The sequence below is a fragment of the Corvus kubaryi genome, unplaced genomic scaffold, assembly GCF_017639235.1.
Source record: "Corvus kubaryi isolate FWS band 111438036 unplaced genomic scaffold, C.kubaryi_AGA036_p1.0 68, whole genome shotgun sequence".
NCBI classification, from domain to species: Eukaryota; Metazoa; Chordata; class Aves; order Passeriformes; family Corvidae; genus Corvus; species Corvus kubaryi.
In genome coordinates, this window is record NW_024582056.1 from 46,647 (window position 1) to 71,014 (window position 24,368).

General features: G+C 42.5%; 1 protein-coding gene across 3 annotated transcripts in view; it reads left to right on the forward strand.

Moving 5' to 3' along the window:
• Positions 1–24,368, forward strand: part of RNF152 (ring finger protein 152) — a 43,456-nt gene that overhangs the window by 14,054 nt on the left and 5,034 nt on the right. Inside the window, exons 1-2 of one of the 3 annotated variants that reach the window (XM_042048816.1) lie at positions 18,461–18,489; positions 18,594–18,649. The exons of 1 other annotated variant lie outside the window; for it this stretch is intronic. The gene's annotated coding sequence lies outside the window, so the exon portion shown is untranslated. Of the gene's footprint in view, positions 1–18,392; positions 18,490–18,593; positions 18,650–24,368 lie in introns of those variants that run through there. One more of the 3 variants, XM_042048818.1, reaches the window with a different exon arrangement.

The window sequence follows — 24,368 nt, forward strand, 5'->3', positions numbered from 1 at the left end:
ATCAACTCTTCCTCTTTTCTCCTGTGTTGGTGAGCATTGAGGCAATTGTTTAAACCAGCTGAGCTTTACTGCTAAAGAAAAAAAGGAAAAAAAACACAAAACTGTCAACATTTGGAGATGAGTACAAAGAGGACTGACCACTCCTATTCCTCTTCCAGCCAATCCCAAATTTATTGCTGGCCTTATTTCAGTACATTTGAAGATCAGCTTCATCTGAAAACAGAATTGTGGTTTGGTTGTAGTGCACCTAGGAAGTGGGAGTTAGTCTTTCGTGTCAGGATACATGCGTTTAGACTCTAGAGCTTGAGTATTCTTGGAATATTCTCAAAGTGAGAACTGGGAGTCATCTAGGCTGAAGAAGAAAGGGTCTAAGCCACAAAAATCATAAACAGAAGAAATGTAAGTTGCAGTTCTTTAGTGCTGTATAAAAGGAAACTGCTAAACATGTTCATTTGGTAAGCAAACTGGTTTATGAACTGTATTGTACTGCTTTTTTTTTTTGTAAATTCCCCCAATTCATCAGCTCCTGTTCTGAGATAGATTGCTGGCACATTACCTTCTGTAGCCAAAAATCAAGAAGAAAGAGGTTTGTAGGAGTAGCAATTTCAGTGGACTACCTGGAATCTCAAACTGCTCATTAGGTTTCTTTGAATTATCAGGTGATGTATTTGGTAGCTGGTGTTGTGTATCAGAAGTACAATGTAAATAAATTTGATTAGAATAGTGCTCATACACTTTGTTAGTCTTTGGACTGGATTTTTCTAGCTTTGTAAAGCACAAAACTCCAGGTATTGGCAAAATGTCTTCCTGTGAATGCCTTTCCTGTAAAAAGCAGGTGCAGAGTAATTCTGTTCTATCAAAGGGAAAGACTAGTAAACGTGCTGCTCCTCCCAAAACCATACAGATCTCTGTGCTACTTTGAGGATGCATGTTGATGATTTAGCTCTTCCTTCATCACAGTTCAAGCGTCCCCCTTTCCCTGTGCCTTGGCTGCCGCTGCAAGGCCTCCTTACGGGTCTTGCAGCGGTAGAGGGAGGTGCCCCTGTCCTTACCTGTTGAGACAGGGTGCTCGGCATCTGGGAGACACAGATACCATATTGCAACCCTTCCCAGGAAAGCTGAGGTGAATTAGAAAGAAAAGAAGAGAAGGAGAAGCAGGGTCCTGCAATCCACACACTGTCTGCTTCCTAGGTCTTAGTACAGTGGCTTTTTGAAAGCAATGAAATTAGATGGCCATGTGCCCAGTGCAAGAAATTATTCACTCCAGTGTATTTATTTTTATAGTGAAATTGCATTTTCATATCTCTGTGAGAGAGACTGTAGCAGGATACAAACCCAGTGAAGCATTTCTTTTTGTGGACATAGCGAGTTTGGCGCAGCTGTGCTGAAGCCTGCTTCTCTCTTCATGAAAACATTCTGAGCTGGATTTGCATCCTGCTGGTTTGCATCCTCTCCGAGGACATTTGGTGATGCAGTTGTAGTGGATGGAGATTGTATTTCGTCACACTCCAGATAGACGTGGCTGTGCAGGAAAAGATGTGCCAGACAGGCATAGCTTTAGTAAAGTTACGTGACCATGTTTTCATAGTGAAACATGGGATTAAGAACTACCCAGAAAATAATTTAATTTTACTTTCTAGTGACTCAGGAATGCAAACACTTTAGATTTGAGGCACATTTCTTAAAGGTGTTTCACATTTCGGTGCATTGAAATTATTATGCATGTAAAAGCTTGAGAGTATGAAGTCTGTGCGTGTGAATTGCGCAGTTAGTGGCTTGGCCTACCTGCGTTTTGTGTTTACATGCAAAGTAATTTACATTAGCAGTAGAGCATTCCATGTGCATACAGCATGTGTTACAGCTAATCCACACACAAACAAAGTAGTTCTGAGAAATGTAAGAGGCTGTGTTGTTAAGATGGGCTACTTTTTGGAGGTCACTAATTGTGTCTTGTCTTGAAAACAGAAGAGGGGGAAGAAAAAATTGAGGTGAGGTGGTAGGGGTTATGTGAATGTTGTAGTTAGGATCCAGTCCACTTTGAGAAATGCACTGTTGATCTTAAAGAATTACTCAGGGCTCTGTTTCAACTGGTCTCCAAAATGACTCAGTGTAAGAACCAAGGTCGTGGATTTTTTTAAGAAGACCTATTGGCCTAATTAGGTTATGTTATGTGGCTTAGTATTAGTTAAGCATGCCCAGAGTTCCTGGTAAGAGTTCAACCTTTAATTTTCTGCTGGAAGCAACTTCCCTTCAAAATCCAGAGATGTACAGCAGTTGTGATTAGAGATTGTAACATACAAACCCCAAAGCATTGTAGAAAATACAGGAAGCTGTAGAAACTGGAAGGGGGAGTTAATTGCATGACAAGGGATCCACTGAACAAGCAGATGGCTTAACACAGTGTTTCAGGGAGAAAATAGGTTGTATGAGTGTTAAGTAACTACTTTTACTGAGTCTGTTCATGTGCCTATAGTATGTAGAAAAAGATTTGTGGCTGCTGTGATTATGTATAATGGATTATTATGTAGTTGTTACAACAAGGCAACAGAGAAGTAAGACTTTCAGATGTGCTTCTTTTGCTCATTACAAACATTCAGTTCCTCTCTCTCCACCTCTGGACACTCCAGATGTTGCTTGCATGTTATCTGTTGCTTGCATGTTATCTGTTGCTTGCATGTTCCCCTTTGCTTCCTGCTCACTCTCCGTCCCTACCCACCTCCTGCCCCCGTCCTGACCTCCAGCTCCCACAGGGAGTCTGGTGTCTTTTCTCCTGCTGCATTCTCCAGCCTCTTCACACACTTCCTAAACTTCTGGCAGATTTTTAGTTTCCCCTTAATTTCTGTAGCATATGTAAGTTCAAAAGATTTTTTAAAAATTTAATAAAGGTCTTTGTCCAGTGTTTGTTTCCAGATACTGTAAACGATTGGTGAAGACCTTAGATTATTTTTATAAGGAAGCTTTTAGTATAAACTTTGCCAAATTCTACATAGCTGAAAAGAACAATCTCTTGACCCATAACTCCAGAGGGGTAATTTTACTGAGGTTCAGACACAGGTTTTGTATTGTAGGAAGTCTGTGTCCACTAAGGAAGAGCTTTCATCTCTCACATACTGTTTACTGTCTGGAGGCAAATTTCAAGTCTGGAAGTGTGAGGCCATGTGCCATTGGGAGGGTTCTCTCAAAATCGGGTCTTTGTATTGCCAGACCAGAGGGCAATATGATCAGATGAGCCAGAACATGCAGTGGGGTGTTTGTAGTGATTTTCATCAATTGCGGGAAGACAGAGAGCTGCCTGACTGTTCACAAGGCCTGCTGGGCAAATGCACTGAACCAGCAAAAAGAGACTGAAGCAATGCTGTGTTTTGTGCCTGTGGTATTCATGGATGAGTGTTGGGTGTGTCAAGACCATCTTTGCTTTTGTGTGACACTGACTTTTTGCTGGCAAAGGTTACAGGGTGGCATTGGGCGCCTGTTTGTCCCTGCATAATGTTCAGCATGGTGTGCTTCCTCCAGTACAAGATTGGCTTGTCTTTCTGGTTGGATTTTGATCCAGAAAAAGGAACCCCTGCCATCAGTGAACCAGAGTGGGTACAGCGTGGATGTTGTACACACTATGTCACTACTAGGCCTGCCCAGTTTAGTGGTGGCCAGCACTGATCTTTCCTTTTCAGCTGTGCCTGGTGTTGGCACAGTGTAAGCTAAACTTAAGCTGCCTGAATACCAGCTTAGCTAACTTGTTGTTCTTTGCTATTTGGTCTTTCCAGCACAGACAAACATAATTTCTCCTCTTCAAAGGCTGTTGTTACTCGCTGCTTTACTTCTTTCTTCCCCCCTCCCAGTGACACCTCCAGTAATGTTTCATTGCCATGCAAAAGGAGGAGAGCACTTTGTCAGCAGCCTACTTCAGACAGAGAAATTTATATCTTTGAGAAGCATATGTACAGAACAGCAATTACTCAGATCATCAATATTTATATAGCAGATAATAGACATCATGGACAAGATGAATATTGTCACAGGAGCAATAGCTGCTGGGGAGGAGGGGAATGCAAAATGTAATTGCCAGATTTCTTTAAATGGGATAATTATTTAACTTTCAAGTGATTGGTGAAAATAGCTTAGAGTCTGAATTAACTATTGAGTGGGAGTTCATCTGCTTCTAGGAAGTGGAGGAAATGCCCCCTTCTGTCTACCCTCAGTTCACACAGTGAAAGCTGCCTGGTATGTTGTCCCTTACATGTGGATTTAGCTGAAGGCAATAATGGTGCCACTCTCTGAATGAGGAATTATATAAAATAACAAAAAAGTAATCAAGCAGCTTGTTTTGAAAATTAATTTTTGTTGATGTCTGCTGTGGATGGACACGTGTGGTTGAGATGGAGACATGGTCGTCGTACATGCTTTGATTTTAAAAGCTGAGCCCCAGTGTTCAGGGAAAGGTGGCCATGGTAGGGCAGGCTTTTTACCAGAGCTTTGCAGCATCCTGCCTCCCAGCTGATGTGCTGCTGGCTGCCTTGGTACTGCCTGATTGGACAGGCAGCCCAGTGAGTCCCTGTCTGGCCTCCTGGCTGGAGGGACAGCCCAGGTCATGGCTTCCTGTTTGCACAGGAGATGCAGCTCCTGATTTCTGCAAAGAGAATGCCTCCTCCCACCCACCCTTTTTAACCTTTTTATGGCAGTGTGATTATTTGTAGGGCTTTCATTCACTGGCAAGAAAATCTGCTAGCTTGTCCTGATTTTGAGATGTATTAAATCAAAAACTAACTGCATGTGGGCTGTTTGCTGCAGATAATTTATTTTCTTTTTTCTCCTGCTTGTGAAATGCCTCTGAATAGCTCCATTTTTTCTTTATACTGACTAACTTTTCACATGTGACTTCAGATGTGTATCTGAAACCCTGCACCCTCCTGACTTCTTTCAGCTGAGGGGGAACAGTGGATGGGAAGGTACTTGATGTTCCGTGTTTACCTCAGTTGGGTTGGCTGTCATTTGTAATCACACGGTTTTCAAAACATTAAAGCAACTTGGGAACATTTGCAGCAGAGTTGATCCACAAAAGATTTAAAGTACTGCGATATCAAAGCTCTGGGGACTGTATTCTATGGGATGCATATAACAAGGCTTATTGTGCAATGCCCAGAGAAAAGTTGGCCCAGGAATGGGATTTGCAAAAACTGGCATCCCAAATCAGGAGGCACATGAACTGGCTACAAGGGAGGATCAAGACGAGGACTTCTAAGTCGGTAGCCCTCTTTCTGTTGCATGAAAATCTGCTGAACTGCTCCTTTGTATTCCTTTCTGGAGTTAGGTACCTTCTGCTGAGTTGTAAGCAGTGGAAGAGCTAGGGCTTGCTCTCTCTGAGTTAGGTCTGATACTCAGCCCAAAGAAGCTAAGGCTGAGTTCCCGCCTTTGTCTAGCAGCATTTGATCATGGATTCTTTTCATAGGTAAGCCTATTAGACTGCCTGGATTCTAGCCCTTTTTCAAATTAATTTTTAATACAAAATAATTAAACATTCATTGGAGCAGGGACAGGAACTTCCTTCCCCTCACACTCACTTTTCCTTTCTGACCTGGATATTGAATTATGCACTTCAAAGTGGAATGGGGTTGAAGAGGAGGCATTGGTGCAGCTCTCCTGAACTCCTGAAATTCCTGGTACTTGAAACTTTAATCTGGGAGAAGGGAAAGGAATATTATAACTTAGTCAGATTCACCCTTGGTGAAGAAAAGTTTCCTTCTTCTGTGAGCCATACCCAGGTTCTTGCGTGGGTTCACTGAGTCTGCCACTGGCATGTGGCTTGGGGAAGTTCTGACCCTGTTGCGTGAATTTGAATAATTTGAACTGAAGGCTTGTTTGAAGCTAAATTTAGGCCAGCTTAGATTTTGCTATTGCAGGTAAAGCTGAGATCTCCAATAACATCAATATTAAGAGTTCAGATGCTTGTTCCAGTGCCTAACTGTATTAATAAAGGTGCTTTCTAAATTGCAGATCACAGACCCAGTATTGCAACTATGCGTGCTTCAGCTTTTTCTTAAGCAGTACCCCTTCAGCTTTTAATGATGGCAGTGTACTCTTTGCTCAGAATTTAAGCTAGTAGTCAACAGGCTTACTTTCTTAGTTACCTTCCTCAGGTCTCTTTGAGGCAGCCACTCTTGAGACTCTGTTGAAAGACTGTCTGCAAAAGGGTTAATTTAAACATTATCTTCTGTGTGAGGTTCTGCCTTGAGGAAGGTAAGCACTAGATAACCCCTTGGAGAGATTACTGCAATTCTCAAGCCAGCCCCTTACATAGGTGAGCCAGCCCCGTGACAGATGCATGCATGACACATTCATTGCTCCTCCAGGTGCATTGCAGCTTGGAATAGCTTTTTTTCAGAGTAAGGAGAAGAACAAGGGGCCATTGAAGAGAGCAGGTTATCAGCACTACTGATATGCTAGATTATTGGATTGTGTTGAAATAATGAGTTTTTTCATCAGGCTAGATTGTTTCGTGCCTAATTGTCTGAATAGTTTTTGCTTTTTTTTTTTGTTTCTCTCTTTTTTTTTTTTCATTGCAGTAACTTGCACAGGGATCCTGGAGATGATGAAAAGGATTGCTTTCCCCTCATGTTTAATGAGGTACTTGCTGTGTTTTGGTTGTCTTAGTGCATTGTAAGCCCTGACGTATTTATATTCTAGTTTGAGGATGAGGTGTTAGTGGCATGAGGAAATGGTGTGTTTGCAGCATCCAGAAGCCATGAGCCTCTCTTAATTCCGTTTCCCTTCAGTGTCAAGCACTGGGGCACCACCATGAAGACTATACATCAAGGTCTTTCTGTCAGGCTGGTGCAAACTAGCTAAAGCCTTAAGGCGTTTTGGTGAGTTCAGTGTGTAAAGATCCAGTCCTGTGTAGTGGTTTTCTTTTAAGCTAAAAATGGGAAGAACTGCATGGTGCAAGAGGGAGTCAGGGATATATTGGTACAAAGATTCAAGAATGTTCTTACAAAAATCCCTCTTCCTTAGCTTCTGAGCAGTACAATCTCAGTACAGTTTGCCTCTTCTGTGGTTTCAAGCTGGTTTGAAGATTTGTCCTGCATTGCCTTCTGGAAGAGTCTTTCTGCATCCTAATTTTGTCAAAGTTCATTGGTTTATTTTATGGAGGGACACCCCCAACCCCAAGCAAATCTCCTTTCACTGAAAAATAGAATGGAAAGGTTAGGTTTAGGAATGCTATCACCATATCCCATGGGAATTGCAATTAGCATACTTTATTTTCCCATTCTTGCCTTGGGGTTTGGCTTTATGGCTGACGTCCATCTCTTCTTTTAAAGTTTATTTGCTGTTGTGGTTATGGGAGATGCAGTCTAGCTGGGAAGCCCAGTCCCTGTTGGAGGTTGCGAACAAGGGTCATCCTGTATGCAAGTACCTCGAGCTGAAGTAAGCAGCATTTCACAGTTCTGAAAATGGATTGCCGAATTTCCAGCATTTAGTAGAAAGGCACCACTTCCTTTAGTACAGGTGACATAGCTGTTCATTTCATATAATCCGTAAGGTCTTGAAACCCTACATTTTCATGAAAACTCACTTTTCTCTATTTTTAAGTCATCATCTTGGCTTAATTTGCAAGCACAAAATACCTTTTTTAGGGGCTTGTCCCACACTAATGAAGTGTGATACTAGGATACTGGAGTTAGTTGTAAGTTCAAAGTACAGCAAGTATACTGATATGATTTGCCTGAGGAGACCTCTTGTTTGGCATAAATATTTCTGACATGTGGAACAGAGCTAGACTGGGAACAGGAATAAACTACTCTTCAGACTTCAGATTTTACTTTCTGAAGTAGATAGATTCCCTTCTGAAAATAGAAATCAGCAGAAATGCTGGAATTGTGTTAATTGAACAGACTGATACATAGTCTGTGGAGTAGGAGATGTCAGTGTATGAAATTTAAGGATGTCTAGAAGAGAGAAGCTGGTCAGCACTAGCAAATTAGTTAGAATTCAATGAAGTTGTATTACTCACAAATTTGCTTTCAATAAGCAGTGAGCTATTTTTACAAGGACTGTTTACAACTGCTACTTTTATGGTTGGCTAATTAGCAACCCCCTTTGGAAAGAAAAACGACCCTCCTGAAAGTCTTCAAGCGTACAGAAACTTGGATTTTTTAATCCTCTCAGTTTCACGGTGTCTTCTGCCTTTCAGCTTGTGGTCTCTTGCAAGCTGCCACTCTCCCTGTTTGTGTGACTTCTACAGAAAATACAAGTAATAGTAGTTGAAAGGGAATTTTAAAATAGATCATGAAATGTAGGGTATGTCAGGATGATTTTGAGGTGGTCTTAAAAAATCCAGTGGTTGTCTTTTTTGAAAGCTTTTGCTGAATGTTTGAGATTTAGCCTTCCTCCTCTTTATCTAAAGGTTGGGAAGGTCTGTTCCTCTCAGACAGCGCATGTCACATACGTTGGCATTTGGGAATTTGACCAGGACTGCTTCTCCACTGGAAGGATTCCTGGGCACGCCTGGCTCAAATCTGCTCTTTAGAGCAGTTAACTGTGAAAGGAGCTTCACCCAGCTCAGTGGAGCTGCTTCATATGGAATGGTCACTGGCAGAAAGAAATGCTGGCAGAACTGGACCCAGGCTGGTTTTCACAATTTTAAAGAAATTGTCTGTCCACCTAAAAAGTGTCTGTGATACATTTTTTTAAAGCTCATGTATAAATTTAAAATTATTTTCATGTGTAAAATAAATTAATTCATGCTATCCTACTGGTGCTCCTGAACATCTTTGCAAAACGGCAAGGCAAACAAGTGAAAAGTGTTTTGGTAACAAAATGTGCACTTAAAGAGGGTATTTTGCGCTTGTTCAAAAGCAGTTTAGGGAAGAAACTCCCTCACACCGACTTACCTCTTGGAGTCCTGATTTACTGTGCAGGTCGGTTCTGATGCAGCTGCATCCTGACACAAGAAGGTGTGAGCTACAGGGCTACTTACGATAGTGAGGAGTTATTTGAAGAAAAGTTAGGAGTTAGCGTGACCCAAAGATAAGTGGCGGTGTTTGGTGAGGGGCAGTGGAAACATAATCGCACAACTACAGGAACTTTATGGTTGTAGCTCTTGGAGGAGCTACAGCGAAAAACCCTTGGTATTTTGAGGAACCTGGCTCATTTTTTTCAGTGTTAAAGGTTTACATTCCTGCGCTGCTGCTTCCTCTGCCGGCTGAAACTCCTTTATGTGGTCTATTGGAGAAACTCTTTTATCATCTGTGTTAATGGGTGGTTATGAAATGAGAACAAAAAAAGTAAGATTACGCCCTGGCGATTTTTAAGAATCCACAAATTTGTCCTTTAATAAAATTATAATACTGTTGCTTTTTCAAATGAAGAGGAACACAGAGGTCCACAACCTGTACTTGTACATTTTAAAATCAGGATATAATGCTGAGTTGGAATTTTTCAGCTCACTTCTTTAGAGGTCTCATTTTCTAGCATTCATGCTGATTTCTTTTGTGTCATTTTAAACAATACACAATAGCATTTTTCCATCAGCAAAGGCCTGTGCATTTCAGTGACCTTTACTGCTTTCTTTTGAGGGGTTATGCAATCAACATACGAGAATTAAAATATTTAATGTTATTTTTTCTTAAAAAGAGGTCTTATGCCTTTATTCTCATGGTTGTACATCCCACACCTGTGTCTTGCACCTGCAGTCTTTATTTCGAGGAGCCTGAAAGTCTGCTTGCAAAATCTGAGCTCATTTGCAAAAATCAAGCTAAAAAAAAAGAACATAGGTGGATAAAACTATTGTCTTTAAAGCAAGACATTCTAATGTTCCTCCTCTGGTCCCCCTCCTCAATTAAATATATGATATTTTATTCCAAATTTAAATTCAGAACTTGCAAAGGGATTGACCCTTTTCATATCTATTGGCTAGTCAATGCCAGAGAATTTTGTGTGCCTTTCTGAACCCACTTACAATGCACTTGCCTACTTTTTGCTGCTTGGCAACATTAAAGCTCCTGAGAGTCCACACTAAGTGCAATCTCCTCACTAGAGCAAGGTTGCTCATTAGAGATGGAGGTTTATTGCACTTAATAGCAAGGAGAATACTGAAGCCTCACCACCTTTTAGTTGTGCTTCCCAATCAGGTGGGTGGAATATCAAGCAGAGCATCCATGCATCTGTTTGGGGACATCCATGGAAACAGGAGATCCATGTAAGTTCTTAGAGCAACAGCTGTGTGACTTGCGAACTTGGAAGTACTTCTGGTGCTTCACGGTAATAACCAGACGGTTACACACTTCATTGCTGCTCAGAGTATGGGTTACAGTTATGCTTCGTGATTTGTTTTTCCACAGGTGAATATTTTATGGTCCAAATCCACAGTAGGATAGCAGCTAGGAAGGTGGAGTAAGCATGAACAGTTATCTCATTCTTCTTTCCATGCTGTCAGCCCATCTTTGTGTATTAAAAGATACTTAATCTAAAAACATGTTTGGAGCAAACTTATGTGCAGCGCATATAGTACGTAAACCTTGAGCTGAATTGTGCCTCTTTCAGTGGGTGATACTAGTGAACCATCAAGAAAAAAGGTGTTTATAGCTTGTGAGGAAGTGAGTTTGGAATTCTAGATACAAAGGAATTTCCTAAACACAGGGATGTCATGGCATTGATCATGGCCCCTGTTCTGCAAGAAGGACACATTACTTTGGTTTTAGTTGTTGCTTGTATCCACAGATATGACCTTAAACTTTTCCAGTTTTGTGTCTATTTATATTTGGGATCAGTTTGGAGGGAGGGAGCAGGGAAATGCCAGTGATCCACTGACATATACAGGAGAGGAAAGGAAATTACTTTATGACAGATCTTTTCTGCTATTTCCACATGAGCAGATGGATCCTATGGTACAGGTTTGCCTTTAAGGAGAGTTTAAGCAGTAAATACTTCACTTTTTTTAAGAGGGCTGGTTATTTTCCATGCTTGTATAGCTTTTAGGTAATTCGTAAAGACTTCTGATAAAAATGCAGGGTGTGTTTTTTTTTTTTTCTCACCCAGTTGTATGACCTTCAGTACTTTTAAACTGTAAATTTTTCCAGGGTAGAACGGTGTGAAAATCACATCGTTGTCAAGCAATTCATTATCTCTCTAAATCTTGACTGCTGTGCTGGATGCCTAGAGTTGGACAAAACAACTGTCCTTCACCGTTTTTCTTTAAAGTTTCTTTTTCTAAGAGAATGGCACAATCCTTCTGGGTTTAAGGATATCTCCTTCTATCTCCCTCAAGTTGCACAGTGTTTTAAAGGGTCTAATTTTGAACATTGAAGGATTGGGGGTGTTTTCAGCAGGAGCAGAACAAGGAGTTGTTGTTAATGAGAGATGCAAAGACCAGGTGGGCCACAGCTCTTTGAAGTGGATTTATTTCTTCTGGTTGCTGAGACATCTCATAGAGGCTTTACTGACAGTCACTGGTCGAGTGGAAGAAGTGCTGGTGGGACTGACTTTGCTGTGGGAGGAGTGCAAGTGTGGGGCAAGGCAGAAGGCTCAGAGCAGGGTGAGTGTCTTCATTGTGCCCTGAGGAACCATCTGTAGTGATGCTTCCTAACCATGCAGGTGTGTGCTGTAGCTGTTACGTGTGTATAGGGCATAGCTAAACATATACACAAAGGAACTGGTTTCCTAATTGCTGGCGTCTGTTTTTTGTTGGTGGTGCTGTCTTAAAGCAGTAAAAGCCAGCATTATTTCAGCTCTGACCTGTGTTTGGAGGAGTGTAGGAGAGTGGTGGGAGGCAGTAAGATGCTGCCACCTCTCCATGCACGAGGTGAGAAAGCAACTCTCCCTGCCCTGTGGGAGCTCTCCCCTCAGTCAGGGGGCGAGTAATGAGCTCAGTGCTTTGGGTGTGCTGGCACCCCTTCCTTGCTTCTGGAAAGGACCCATAAGGTGCATATCAGCTTGCTGGTGCATCCCATCCAGCACCAAGGTAAAAGCTGGGACTGGCAGCATTTTTCTCTGCCGTTTGGAAGAGGGAAGGAAGGTGGAGACTATCATCCTAAACCAAACCTCCTGAAGGAGGCTGAAGGGGTAGTGGGACGGCCAAGCAGAACTAGCTTCCTTGGTCCTGTGAGCTCTGGTGCTTCATGGTTTATATTCTGGAGTGCCACCTGCTGGCACTTCTCTCTTCACTCGCTTTTTTCTAGAGGCAGCTGCTCCAGATGATGGGAACTCAGAGCAGAGAAGCATGAATGTTAGTAATAAGAATAACAGTACTAATTATTTGTATTGATCTTTACATTATTTTTTTAATCATCGTGGCACTTAAGGATCCTGTTTATTGGCAAAGAACGCACTCTGGCAGGTGTTCTGCAAACTTGGCGTGAAAGAAACTGGCAGAGGCTTCACTGCTTAGAAAATAGCACAGTGTGAAGGAATGGTTTAAAAAATAGAAAACTATTTTTCCAATCTGTGCTGTTATTTGGCAAAATATAAAGCATTTTTTAAAATTTATGGCTTGCTTTAGTAAAATGTTTGGATTATTTCTGTAGTTGGCAAAAAAACCTCCAAAGCAGTAATCATTTCACTGAAAGACACCTGACAGAGAAGACACTTAGGCAAAAGTTAAGAAAACACTGAGTCAACTCTAAAAAGTAAAAATTATGTCAGTAAAGTAATTCTGAAAACCTTTTGGCTGGAAAGCAAGGGATGTTGTAGTTTGTGTCACAAAGGAGATACGGATCCAGAGCTGAAATTTTTTTCATCCTAGCCAAGAACTTGTTTTGGCAGTATAAAAGAGGCAGTTTTTGATTCTGTTTTTTAACACTGATTTAATTCCATCTGTGGGTCAAAGCCTAAATGGGCGTTGTCAGTGAGGTGCCTTTGGCATCAGTTTGGTTGTGTGCATTGGCATTGCCCATGTTCAGTGTGCCACTGTAAGACACAGATACAGTACTATAACAGAAATAAAATAAAGAGTTCAACTGAGTGGAACATGGTCAGATCTTGCAGAGATGCATAAAGCTGTGTGTATTCACACTGTGACTTAGATAATCACATCCAGTGCAACACTCTCTAGACTTTCCGCCTTTTCTGCCTTCCTTGCTGAGGCGTCCCTAAAGCACCTCTTTGGTTCCTAACTGCTGTTCTGTGTGATGTTGCATGGAATAGAATCACAGAATTCTTTAGATTGGAAGAAGCCTTTAAGATCATTGAGTCCAACCATTAACTCAGCATTGCCGTGTTCACCACTAAACCGTGTCCCAGGGGCCAGATTTCCACATCTTTTAAATACCTCCAGGCATAATGATTCCACCGCTTCCCTGGGCAGCTGTTTCAATGCTTGACCATCCTTTCTGTGAATAAATTTTTTTCTAACATCTAATCTAAGCCTCTCCTGGTGCAACTTGTGGCCATTTCCTCTTGTTTTGTCACTTGTTATTTGGGACAAGAGACCAACCCCCACCTCACCACAAGCCTCCTTTCAGGCAATTTTAGAGAGTGATAAGGTCTCCCCTGAACCTCCTTTTCTCCAGGCTAAAGGCCCCCAGCTCCTTCAGCTGCTCCTCATCAGACTTGTGCTCCAGACCCTTCACCAGCTCCATTGCCCTTCTTCAAGCATGCTTCAGCACCTCAATGTTCCTCTTGTAGTGAGGGGATCAGAACTAAACACAGAATTCAAGGTGAAATACATGTTGGAAATAAGTGGTGAGGCTTGTCTGATGTAAGACTTCAAAAGTAATTAATGATTTTGGGATGTATGCTGGAGAGCACTGGGATGAGTGTGACTTTTTTGTTTTTTTTAAGAAATCCTTTAACCACCTGTCTTTTCCCTGTAAAATCCTTCAGATCTTTTTCAAGAAATAACTTGTAAAAACCAGCAGTCCTATTGACCACATAGTCCTCTTCAGCTTCAGTCACATCATGAAATGTAACTTGTATGTTGAAAATGCCCCATGTTGTGATTTTATTTTTAAGCCAACAACCAAAGAAAGCTGAATAACAGTTACTGAAAGCACACTTCTGCAAAACTACAGCTGATAGTTGGAGTGTATCTCATTTGCCCTTGTTAGATTAGGAAAGGAAAAAAGTAAAACATGGTGTAGCAGTAGACTTAAGCATTCCGCCCACATTCAACAGCAGAGCAGTGTGAGAGACGCTTCTGGCTTATGCAGTGGCTGACCATATCAGAAGAAAAATTATTCCAGAGTCAGTACAAAAAGCTTTCTTTGCCCTTTACATTACCTTTTTATAAATTTCCTCTGAACGAAAGCAGATTGAAATGGAAGTTGAAACGAGCTGATGTGTTAATGGAAATTTCCATTTTTGCCAAAGGAGAAAGTATTTGCATAATTTGATATGAAAACTGCCAATGAATTTGTTCACCTCAAAACTTGATTTCTTTAGTTAGCTCTAACTCTCATGCAGAAATCACGAGACTGGCCTGCAGATCAGAGACTGAAGTTTAAGGGTCCTACCTAACTGGGATCTGAAGTTCATGTTTTCAGGCTTTTCTTCGGATAAATGGGACTAGCAGCCTTCTTTTTACTGAATATTGACGTGATTGTCCATAATCCTGTGAGCCTAGGACTCACTGTGGCCATAGACGATCAGGATTGTGATGATGTGTTGAGCATTAGCAGTATTACGCTAGTTTCCTTGTCTGTTTTGCTGTTACATTGCAAGGACTGCAGATCCAAGCACAAAATTAAGAGGTGTGAAGCAGTTTGCTTCACTTTGATTATTTTGCTCTAATGTGGCGTAACACAGCCCTTTCTGAGCATTTGCACTCCTTCATACAGCAAAATTGCTGTAAACTGTTAGTTTAAGTGCTGCCAAATGGAGGGTATTTTCACACCAGGATGTTTCAAAAGCAGATTTTGACTGGCAGAAGTATGATGGGCGATGTCTGGCCCAAACTTTCAAACTCGCTGTAAAGAATGAAATTTAACTTGACAAAGCTTGGCAGGTCTGATAAACTTCATGCAGCTACAGCAGTGGCTCTTGGAATAGAGTACCATCTCTGTGAAGGAAAGCAAACAGTAGGTTTCACATAATGTGGGCAGGAATAGTTCATCTTCCCATGCATGAGCCTTTGAGCAGCCAATTGCCAGTCTCCACCACAGCCTGTCTGTCATAGCAGAAGGGGTAGCAGCTCTGAGCTCAGTGTCCCAGATCTGTAATTTATCTCAGCCCACTGGAGAGAGTTGTGGTAGTGCTAACCTGAGTTACGATCATCTCTCTTGAGAGAGAGCACTGCTTTGCTTAGCTGCAAGACTGCTGCTGGCTGAAAACAGTGTTGGTTCATGTGATGGGGAGACTTGGTGCAAATCCCCTCACTCTGTTCTAGGCTTCGTTCTAGATGTCCATCCTTGGGAGTCTTGTTTCTGTCATGGGCATGCCCATGGGCATGGAGAGAGCCAGGAGCCTTTCCTGGTGTTAGTTTCTTGTCTCACCACTAATCTGCAATTTCACCTGGTGATGCTGGGGATTTGTGTGACAATGTGGAGTTGGTTGGGATAGTTGATGTGCAACCAGTTTGTTAGTTGCAGCTGTTTTGGGAAGGTTGTATTGTGTTTCAGGGTGGTGCAGGGGAAGCAAAGGTGTCAGCACTTGGAGATTACCTTGATCTGCCTGTGGCTTCTGGCACCAGGTTCTGTATTGGTGGTGTTGATGGATCATGTGTTAAGTATGTAAATGCTACTGACCTCAAGAGCACGTGTCATCCCATTAACTTCCCTGCTAAGGTCATGTCACGTGCTCCATAACTGGTCGAACTGAAGCTTGTGGAGTGTTTGTAGTCACAGGTAGAAACACATGGTTTAGAAAAGTATTGGAAGCAATTACTTATCCAATATAGCCTGCTACATCTCTTCAGAGGATTTTACTGGTGTAAAGACAGAGAGATAAATCATGAAATGGGAAATCATCAATATTATGCAGTTCAGGCTTGATCTAACTCTGCTTCTGATCCATATTTGCAGTGAGAGCTGGACTGTTCCCAAAATCCAGGAAGTGAGGGTGGTATTAATATTACTAGCTGACAGAATGTTACAGGGTGAATGATTAGTTTCCAATAAGAAAGGAGCTTTTGGATCAATTCCAGTTCCTTTTGGTGTAATCTGCAAACCAGAATGACCAGTGCCGTGACCTGGAGTAGCTGTAGCGCTTATCAGAGGCCAAAACTTCATGAAGATCATGATTTGTCTGCATTATGAAATGACAGAGCCGTTGACCTTGAGGAGGCAGATTAGTTGGCTATCTTCCACTCTCTTGTGAAGATAAACTCTTTGAAGTGGCGGCTTGGCACCGCTGTTACACATTCTCTGTTGATAAACAGGGGGCTTTACTCCTTTGTGCTGCCCACTTAGCAGATTGCAGGAGAAAGGTAGAAAGATGGAAAAAGTTCCTTGTGCCCTTCTAATCCCTTTCAGACCTTATTCTACTAATCGTGATGTATGAAAGAATTTCCTTACCTATTGTTGTGGGGCTTTTAATAAAATATTTTCCAATTTCTTAATTCCATCTATTTGAACGTAAAAGGATGTATTACTTTGACTCCCCTAGGTCTGTTGTGCTTTTCCCTCCACTTTTTCTGAAGCTAAAAAAAAATGACACAACCCCTTCCTGTACTTGAAGAAAAGAAACCCCAGGCCATCCCAGGCCTTGAGAGCAGCCACGTGAAGGTGGGTCACATAGTCACGTCTTCGGGAAGCTGTGTTGGATGAGTGCAGAGAGCAGAAACCATGTTAAGTGGGTGGGAGTCGGGGTGGGTACGAGGTGGGGCACAGAGCAGTCACAGCAATTAAAACTCATTTGAAGGGCTTTTGTTTCCTGAGGTAAGTGTGAAGTCGAGTTTCCAGTTTTTGCATTGTTTAGGCAGTGTATGAACATGTGAGTATTGATTCCTTTCCTCACTGTTTGGGCCCACAGGCAGGTAGATTTTGTCCTAGTTTATCAAAATCCACTCAATGACCTTGGAGAGCTGTAGCACTCTCTCCTGTAATTATAGACCAGTGTCTTAATAGACTCAGTCACCCACTGACCTGTAACAGTGAGAAAAGTCTGCATTTGAGCTTTATTTAAATTTGATTTTTTTTGATGGTGGATTTTTTAAGTCTTAATACCAGATCCTCAGGGGAGGGAGGGAAGAATCTTTTAATTAAGTTTCTATTTAGGTATCAGGCAAATCCTATCAATGGCAGATGAAGCATAAAGCTCTCATGGGAGAGTAAAATTTGTAATTTGAGTGATCAGGTGCTTCATGCCTCCCTCAGTAGTTTGAATGCCACAGTATTATATTGCCTTAAGTGAAAATCCCTTAGAAAGAGGATTTTACATTGCATTTGAAAGCTGTTACTGAGTGTGAGTTTAGCACCAGTAGCTCCTCCCATATGTTGTGGGATTTTGGCCTCAGTGACTTAACTTGTGACCTCACTTTAAGTTCGGGAAGCAGCTTCTAAGTCTGTCTTTGCCAACTACCTAACCCCTTGCCCCTTTGTCCTGGTCATAAATAGCTACTAGTGCTGCTTTTGTTCAGGGCTGAGAGGTAGATTTCTTTTTACACCACACCTTCCACCACTATTCATCATGATGGTGGTTTGAATGGCAAATGGATCTCTCACATGGTGGTGGAAAAACCTGGCTTTTGATTCCTCTCATCCTGGGGTTTAGAAGTGAGTCAGGCACAATTAAGAGCAGCCAATAAAAAGTGAGGAAGTGCTAATGGCCTTGCAAGCATTGTGCTCAGAGTGGGCTGTAGAAATGAGCATCGTCCCTCGGGATGCTTTGAATGCTGGAGATTCTGTTTATTCGCAAAATTCGAGGAACCTTTTTATATCCTGCACTGGGAAATTTTCTGATGTGGTATGTCTTAGGACCACAGTCAGGTCTTTCATCCTGCTAGTGCACCCCTCATGGAGAGAAGGGAAACTTAGAGCAGCCGGAATGGTGAGTAGTACCATCACACTCCTTTTAGCAGGGCAGAGCTGCACCTGGAGGTGCTCTGCCAGGATGGAGGGGGACTAGGAGATGTAGGGAATCACAGCTGTGGGACAGCTTTACAATTGACCTTGTCAAAAGCATGCAGACTTATCAGAGTTGGGCTGGTGAGGAGCAGATCATGCTCCCACCACCCGGCCTCTAGGATCACCTGCACAGAGGGCTCCTGAGAGGCTGTGTGGGCAGGAAAGCTGTCAGCTCTCTGTCTCTGCTAGTCTGAAATGGGCATATTTCTGTGGAATATTTTAATTTCAGATAATGGTTTTTACTTGTAAAGCGCCTCATGTGAAACTGTCTGATGAGCATATAGCTGTACTGTTCTGTCTCAGAATGATGAAATGTTTGCTGACCTGGCACATTGCAGGTGATTAGTAGTGTTTGCTGTTGGAACAAAGTGCAGCTTATCCTGGTCATATTTGACCAAAATAAGGTCTTTGGAGGCAGGGAATGTGGACGTGTCAAAGTTTGCAGATAAAAGGAGGGAGCAGCACAGCTGGTTGTGTGAGATGGAACATGAAGCAGCATGTGAGTCTCTCTCTGTTTTCTCTAAATGCCAAAGTCTAGTGTTTTCACCTGATCTGTTTTTGCTCCAAACCCATAAACGTCTACATGTCGTTATATTCCTGTAGGTGACCTTTCTGCCTCTGGCTCCTCTTCCTAGGGCTGACTGGTGACAATTTCTAAGGTAAATGCTGTAGGATGATACCTTGCAACTAGGTTCCTTCTTTGTGATCCACCACTGATTTCTCAGCTGCCTGAGAGGCAGGACAGACTGGCATTCTGTCAGATGTGTACCGTCGGGATCACCCACAGCAGGTTCTCTTGCCATCAGCATGGATCCCCTGGTGCTGGTTCATAGGATATTACAGACTCAAGTATCACAGTTTCACTCAGCTTTATTCTTTGTGGCTTTATGCACCCAGGACTGTGTAGACCAAGATGCTCATCTTGGCAAGGGCTGGACTAAAGCTAAAGGAGCAGTGACAGCTTGCACCGGCTGAGGCTTTGGCTAAATTTTAAAACACTACATCTTCAATATTTGTGTGCAATTGTGAATAATTAAGTGGAAAGGATGGTGAGTGTAGGCTGCCTGGTTTACAGGAAGGTTCCTGGAAAACACGTAATTCTGAAGAGAAGAATGGATTTACTTTGTTGTTTTATTGTTAGCTTTATGTCCCTCAAAATGCATGTAGCCTCTCAGTTGTAATGTGCATGGTGGATGAACTATGCCCGTGGAGATACTTACCTTCTGGAGCACAGGCTCTCGTGTTTTTCACAATCTGTGAAAAAGCTGCTATGTTTAATGAAAGCCCCCCTCGAAATCCCAGGCATACCATGGGGATTCTGCCAGCTGTAAGCAGTGGGGAAAAATGTGTAGGTTTCTGAGCTTTGTTGCAGAAAAGAATCTGTTACCTCTGGCCTGTGGCTCATGGGGTGAAAAGTAGAGTTGTGATGAAATTGTACAGGAACTTTTGAGGCGATCTGGGTGGTCTGTGACCTTGGACCAACTGCTTTGTCTCTCAGCACTTCTTTTCTTAGATGATGAAAGAATACAATGATGATAATACTTGTCTCTTAACATGGGTGTTGTGATGAATAAATTAATTGTTCGTTGTGCTGTTCTCAGTTACTATGGTAATTAGTGCTACAGAACAGCCTAAAAATAAGTAAGATCATTTAGTGAAGGATATTCAGGGGAAATCAGGGAGTACGTCCTGGGCATTTGCAGTAGCCCGAGTATGTTTTGTGCAAACGTGAATTTATGAAAAACATTCACCGATGCTGAATTTTTGTAGCAGAAATGCTTCCAAATATTAAACATGTTCCTTCCTCCTCATTATCTGTTTGAAGTGACTCTAGCACACATTTCCTTCCGTATCTGTGGGCACATGATTCTTGGTATTAGTTCTCCTATTGAGAACAGCACTCGCTCCTCACCCCATCTCCTTTACAGCCTAAGGGCACCTGAAATGAATGATTCTTTCTTCTTCATGAATCATACATACTCACTACTACTGCCAAAGAATTGTTAATGTGTTTGGGGAGTTTACATAATGAACCTTCCTCGGGAAAGGTGAAGTACTGTCAATGCACCGCCCTGCTGAAATTCTGTTATAACCTTGCTGTACAGCAAGTAGACTGCCTAAATCGATGTGTAAGTCTATGCAAAGTTTTTGAGGCTTTCTCTCAGTGATCAGTTAACTACATCAGCATGCCTCAGAGCCAGTCTTTTAAAATGTTATATGATGTTTAATCATCTGTGAATTGTATTGGATTCCACAGGCATCAATGAAGTGTATTTTTTGGGTTTTCAAGTTAGTATAGTTTTGGGCCCTAGTAAGTTAGGAAGTATGTGTTAAGGTAGTTCTGAGTTCTTCAGTGAAGGTGGCACCCCTTCAAGGCTGTGGTTTCCATTGCTTAATATCACAGGGGCTACCCTTACATGGTAAAAATACCATGTTGCTGGGCAAGGATTTGCCATTAATTACTGTGTTCTCTGACTTTATGTACAGCTCTGGGCATGGATGTTCAGTGTCTTCCTTTGCTGGGTTCCAAAAGTAGCTGTCTTTTGTGACCTGGCCAGTTGGGGACCAGTTTGTAGTTAGTATTTGTGCAGAGCAAACCTGTGCTTTCTTCCTCTCACTGTCACAGCTGCAACAACCTTCATCTGTTGACCTCCCACAGCACCCCCCCACATTGTGCTGGGAAGCTGTCAATAGTAAGAGCAACAAATGCCACTTCTGCTTCTTGGGGAGTAGGAATCTGATGCCTTGGCATTCCTGGCCTCCTGCTCACCCAAAGAGAGCTTGGGTCATTGCTGTGGTCTCCAACAAGATACTGGCAGAACAGATAGCAGGACTGACAGACAGCTGAAATACTTGTTTTATTCTTCAGAGCTTTACTGCTCTTGAGTCATACAATTTGAAAAACTCATGGCTTGTGCAGAGGGCAGCCCAGATCTGCAAGGAGGACCTTTGTGCCATGCTCTCAGCCACCTGGCTGCTGCAGGGGTCATCAGCTTTGCAGGTTTCCCCCTGGGTCTCTGTAACTGCTTGTGAATTCCTCTCCTTGCCGGCCAGTGGCAACTTTGTGGATGTAGAGCAGATGTACAGAAAAGGAAAGAGTGTAGGGCAGGCAGAGAGCTTTCCTGATACTTCTTTGCATAGTCTGTCTCTTCTTGCTTCCTTTGCTTCTGCTGCACCTTTCTGACACACGAGTTTTGGACCTTGTGGATTTTAATTTCCAGTTAGTTATTATTTGTGTTAAAAGTTAGATCTCAGCCCTGAAGAGCTTCCAGCTGCTGTCAGGTTTGTGCCAGGCAGTCACTGCTTGTCAGCTGGGGTTGTGTCTGTGTGTGTGGTTTCACTGTCATAGTCCCCAGCCCCCCATTCCACTTCTGTGCCCCTATCCATCCATGCCATCACTTTTGCAGAGACCTGTGGGTATCCCTGACAGTGTTTTCTGCTTTTGTTCCCCCGCCTGTTTTCCTGTCATCAGTCCCTTGCCCACCTTGGGTGTCACAGTGTGACGAGAGCAAATGACACAACAGTGGTTTTGGCTGATACTTGATGTCAGCTGTGTCCTCATGTACAGTCCTGGCTGCCTCTCCATCTTCGTGCTTGAGCCGCAGAGAAGAGTCCAGTCTGAGTAAGCTTTGAATGAGCTGTTCACCTGTGACAGCTCAGTACCTTCAGCTGGTGTGAGGGCAAACTAGAGCTCAGTCCCCTGTCCAAGAGGACATCTACTCTTCTTGGCACAGTTATTAAAGTGAAGTGGTAGAAGAGTACTGGGAGCTCCCATGGATTTTTCCTTCTTAGCTACGTAGTGAAAATTTTTTTCAAATTGGTTCTTACTGTAGATGATGGCTTGAATTTCTTTTATCCTGAAATCGAGCTGTGGCAGAGTGCAAGAGGGTTGTATGGTTGGAGATAAAATTGCATTGCACCTGTGAAGCTACATGTCTAACCTTTGAACGAGGCAATGCCAGCAAAGGCCACGGGGTTAGATGGCTGTGGCTACTCTTTAACTTGTCTTTAGTTCTGAAGGAATCATACTAATCCCTCTGCTTACTGGTCATTACTGATGATCCACACCTCTGATTATTATTTGAGCTGTTTTGGGAAAGTATGAACAGTTCATGTCATGTAGGTGGTAAGCCCTGTCTTAACCTTGCAGAGGTACTGATGTACATCTGCAGAAGGAGTACCCTCCACTCTGTCCTTGGGCAGAGTAGTCTTGGGACTAGGGGAAATGGTTTTAAACTGAGAGTAGGTTTAGGTTAGATATTAGGAAAAAAATTCTTTACTGTGAGGATGGTGAGGCACTGAACAGGTTGCCCAGAGTAGTTGTGGGTGCCCCATTCCTGGAAGTGTTCAAGACCAGGCTGGATGGAGCTCTGGCAACCTGGTCTAGTGGAAGGTGTCGCTGCCCACAGCAAGGGGGTTGGAATGAGATGATCTCTGAGGCCCTCCTATGATTCTATGATAAGCCTTAATTTCTGAATTTCTAGGTGTTAGGAATTTTTCTTGCAATAATACTGCAGTATTACTATATTTTGTTCCCCCACCTCTGTTGTCCTGTGATCAGTCCCTTGCCCACCTTGGGTGTCACTGTGTGACGAGGGCAAATGACACAACAATGGTTTTGGCTGATACTTGATTTTTTTGATAGATTTGCAGATAAAGCAGGTAAGAGCTCAACTTTGACTTGGATGGTGCATAAGTGCAGACTTTGTATGGATACTTCTGTTTAAAATGCAAATCTGCTGGGTTGCTTGTGGCTGAAAACTGGATCTGGTGGATTCAGTGATTCCTTCCTGAGTTTCTAAAACTAATTTCTATTCTGGCCTTTGTCTCTTAATATGTTTTTTTCAGCCAGAAATTGCCCAGCATCATGGATATCTCTCTTTCATTTTTCTCTCTCAGCTGCATGCTAGTCTATTATCATGTCAGCTCCTTTCTTGATAGTCTTCCTTTGTGTGTGCCTGTACCATAGGGATATGGAGATAGTAATAGGTAAGGAAATAAAGAAGATAAAACCTCTCCTCATTTTCTTTCACTTTCCCTTGGTGTGGCCTGCACACAGGCAGCAGATGTGTAGCCCCTTCTGCTGCAGCAGTGTTCAGCTCCACGGAGTATCTGTTGATGCCTTTGTGTAGCATGGCACTGGTGTGGAGCAGGTGTCCCATGGGCTTCATGGTGGTGGGGGTCTCTCTCAGCAGTGGCCTCTGTGCCACACTGAGATAAAGCATCCCAAAAGTGCTGGTGGACAGTGTATGCCAGTTCCTTCTGCAGGCACTGTACGTGTTTCAGAAGCTTCTGCCTTCTTAACTGCAACCCTCACTCCCTCCTGAGTCAGGATTATCACTGCATATTTGTTGAAGCCTCTTGTGAGCCAAAATCCACTGCTGTTACAAAATCAGCAGCAGGGCCAGTTCTGCCAATGTCGGTGATACCAGTCATCAGCATCTGAAGAGATGACGTGAATTTTGTTTTCCCTATTTAAATACTGCTGAAGCAGGATACAGGACAGTGAGGTCCAGAGCACTGTCCTGCATTGCAAACCCCGCGTCCATGCCTGACTTCTCTTCTTAAGCTACAATATTTGTTTTACTGACATCAGCCATTGATTAGTATGTTGCAACCTAGTTGCTATAATCTAGAGAGAAGAGCAAGAAATTATTGTATAGAAAGGAGGAAGTCCTCTGAAAGCTGTGGTCCTTGGGTGCTAACTCTGGTTTGGCAATAACGTTGCAATAAGAGAAGATCAAAGGTCACCCTGCAAATATTTTGGATTTTCTTTATTCTCTGGATGCAAATGCAGGCTGATACTTTTTCAAACACAGGAAGGAAGTAAGGGTAAAATGTTGTAAAACTGTCACCCCCCTCATATTAATTGTGTTGGGAGTGACCAAAATCAAACAAAGCTAAACTACGCACTGTTCAAGTAAACACAGATGCGTTTTTTTTTTGGCAAAGATGTAAGTAATAAGTGGGAAAATGCGAATTGTAAAGGGAATCCCTTTGTAAGGAATAATTTAGAGCAAGATTAGTAACAATCTGCTTTTAATTCAGTGCATTATCTTTCTTTGTTATTTTTCTGTTTTATTTCTGTTCTTCATGGTGTTCAGTGGTCCTCGGTCTAAACAGAGCCTTTTGTCACAGGTGAGGTTTTCTTTAGTGAGAAGGTTGTTTCAGAGAGCTGTGTTCAACAAGCTGCTTGTGTAACTGGGCAAACAGTTAATTTGACTGAAAACGATACCGTTCTTTTTCATTATGTGCAAATGTAGGTGTTGCAGTTCATTTGTGCACAGGCACAAGTTCAGGAGCCTGTGGAAAAGCTTCCATTTAAACATGCTTTTTCTTTCCCTCACCTTTCATACAGACTTAGCGGTTGAGCCAAAT